This window comes from Solanum pennellii, chromosome 12 (genome assembly GCF_001406875.1).
Source record: "Solanum pennellii chromosome 12, SPENNV200".
Classification (NCBI taxonomy): Eukaryota; Viridiplantae; Streptophyta; class Magnoliopsida; order Solanales; family Solanaceae; genus Solanum; species Solanum pennellii.
This window is the reverse complement of record NC_028648.1, coordinates 50592216-50595920: the sequence shown is the minus strand read 5'-3', so window position 1 is coordinate 50595920 and position 3705 is coordinate 50592216.

Here is a 3705-nt window from a genome sequence, read left to right as displayed (position 1 = left end):
TATATATATATATATATATATATATATATATATTCTCATTTAAGCTGCAAACATACATAAATTTCTAACAATTTTGTTAATAATTAATAAAATATACATATATTTATATAAAATTATTATTGCAGTAAAAAATATACATATACTTCATGCAATTTTGTATATAACTAATAACATATACAAGTATGTATATACAATTTTGTTTTAAGCAAATATATGATGTTCTTCAGAATCACATGCAAACATAACCTCCGAAGAATCATTGTCTTTGGCATTCCTCTTCTTCTTCTTTTAATTTTATGTCGCTTGCGTTGGCATTGTAGATGACTTGACTGAGTGCACTTGCCTCATTTTTTTTGGATCTCATATCTTCAATAGATTTTTTCTCTAGAACTTATTTAGAGTTTGCCATTGACCCTGCATAGAGTCCAAAATAATAGGTAAATCGAGTCAAAACAAAGGTCGATTATTAACAATATCACAATCCGAGCCTACACTATGAATGTGATTGGCACTCAAGAACCATTGTTGGTCCCCAAGCGAACCCTCAAATTGTCTGACTACAAGAGGAAACTAACTCGAGCACAATTGTAACTCCAAGAGCATAAATAAACTTTAAAAACTCATTTTTGAACTCAACTTCAAGAAATGTCGGAAAATAATTAACAAGTTATAGTTAACTGTCGCATCACCTCAAAACACCTTGAGAACAAAATCAATAATGAGGGACTCCTAGAACTATAGACTACCTATGAAGACTATAATACTTAGATAAGTTTCAGAACAAAACCCCCAACAACTTGAGAAAACAAAAGTAAATGTGAAGCCTTCTGGAAGCAAGGAGGCTCACCCAAGCTACTTTGAATTTGAATGGTCTCAACGACGCGCCTGTTGTTACCCTAAACACCTGTATTCAATATCATAATGCAAGTTGAATAAAGTTAGCATATTGAATACACAAGCATGTAAGGGGAAAACTGAAACATTTAATTATAGCTGAACGGATAGAAAGGGAATAAATACTCAACTCAACTCAATATGCAAGCAGTGAGAATAAGATGCAATATATAAAGAGTTCAAAATAACAAATAGTAACTCAAGATGTATAAAAATACAATAATAAGCTCTCCACTCTCATTTGGGAGATTCTCTAACTGACAACCATCACTATGAGGTATATGATGATACAACATCAAACCCACACTTCCAGAACCTTCCTATACCTTGTTGGGCTATAAAGAAACTATGTGGATCCACTAAGCTCTGCTGAAGGCACTAAGGATTCATCTAAAAAGTATGATCCTTACCTCTGTTGACATACATGGTTTATAAGGATTTTGAGTTGTATGAACTCATCCTCATATCGATGTTATATATATATAGACACACTCATGCTCATATGTTAAAAACATAATTCTTCCTCAATTTGAGAGAATTACTCAAAACTTCCTCTTAAAACAAGAAATTCTCGAAATTCCTCCTAAGATCATTGAGATTACAATATTTCTCTCATTTTAAAATGAAAAATATTACACTTGGGAATAATTAGTTCCCTTAAACTTTACTCAAACTGTCTCTTCAAAATATTCATCAAAACTCGATTTAAAACACAATGAATGACTTCCAAAGACTCATCAAGACTTATTACTCCAAAGAGGTTCATGCCAAAATATTGGCATAAACAAACTATCTCAAGATCTCAATAACCATATAGAAAACTCAATACTCATAACTCAAGAAATGAGAACTCAGCGATACTACTCAACTCATAGGGTTCATATAGAATTATATACATGAACGACTCTACTCAAGGATCTTAATAACAATATAGAAACTGATGAATACCATTCTTCTCATTATCATCTCATCTTTCTTTATAATAGATCAAAGTTATAATTGATTTCGAAAGAATTGTCAATTTGACTCGAAAGACCTCATCAACATTCCTCTTAATTTTATCTGGATTTGAAATGTGAATTTAAAAGCTATGATTAGGATAAAGGATCTTTAATGAAGGCTTAGATAGTAGAAATAAGAAGAGAGCGAAGACATGGTTCAAAGAAGAACTGGCGTGACACGAAGATAGAATTAAATTTTGGTTGCAAAACAAATTTCAAGAAAGAGGACTTCGTATCATCTCTACGGAGCAGAGAGGCGGTGACTATTTGGAGACTTAAATTTTAAAACACCTCCACGACGCGGGCATGGGTGCATATTTTTATCCAATCTTTTCTTACTCTCCCAAACTTTATTCAATTCACACCCAATGCAATTTTTTTTTTGCCAAATTTCATGAATTTTATAAACTCAGAACCTTTTCAATGAAAACCACACAAAATTCATTAAGAAAAACACTCATATCCAAAAACCCTCACCTAAAGAGCTCAACAAGACTTCATTATTAAATAATGAAGCTAAAACATCATCAACGGCATCAAGAATCTTAATCAATCAAATTTAAGTATGAATTCATGGATGAAATTGCATGATTGGTGTGAGAGAAAACAAACACAACACTATGAAAGCATACATACCTGGAAGAACAATATTTTTGAAGGAACTTGAAGGAAAATCTTGGAAGATAAACCCTAGTTTTATTATTTCTTTAAGTTTCTTGAGCATAGGAATTTAGGAGTGAATCAGAGGATTTGATTATAAAAATTGATATTTCTATACGTTTAGATTAATTTAGATGATCTGCTAATACTTTTTTATGAATAAAATAACCTTAAAGAAATAAATAAAATGAGTCGGAAGTTAGAATATTTTTCTTACGGACAGTTAGGTTCATAATCGCTTTGTAACACAGAGCCATCGTGGAGCTGTTGATAGGTTAGAGCGTCTCTAGTAAATTAGTCATAATATTGTACTCAGAACTATGATTAAGGCATACTTGGTGGATATGGAAGAGGACTCGACGGACTTTTTAATTTGATATGTCTTGGACCCCCTAAATAGTATGTGCCAAAAGATATAGTTGTTTGAAGTTGACATAAAACATAAGAAAACTGATGAATGACTTGAACGAAACGCTCTTTAGTTCTTTTTTAAAATAGAAATATCCCAAGTATCCCGATGCTTTCTTCAAGCTCTAATATTTCCTTACATATGATACAAATCTCTTCAGCTTTTATTGGATTTGCTAGTTCTTCTATTGGCACTTCAACATGATAAATTCTTGCTTTTTAAGTGCCTCAATGTAACATCCTCTGCAGTCTCCTCCATGTAAGCATGTTGATGATCCAGATCACTTGTTTGAGGATTTCTCCAATTTTGTGAGGATTGGTCTAGCAGATTTACCGCTACACCGATTCTTAAGAAACTATATATATATACTAAATTACGATTACTCATGTTAAGAACATCAATAATTGAAGAATGGCAATAAGAATTTCTTATTTTTTAATAGAACATAAGTAGCAAAAATAATGTAGAATTAGTTTGAGTGAGAATAAGTATATAAAGTGATGGCCTACCATATCATTATTTGGGAACTTAATAAGTTGTATTACTAATTTGTATTGAAATCAGATTCATTGACTATATAATATATATCGATAGAGATGGCCTACCATGTTTTCTATTTCATTTGGGAAACTAATAAATTGTATTCCTAATTCATTATATTTGGAAATTTAGTAAATTATATTCCTAGCTTATTATATTTTTGGAACTAATAAATTGTATTCCTTGTTCATTTTGCATTAC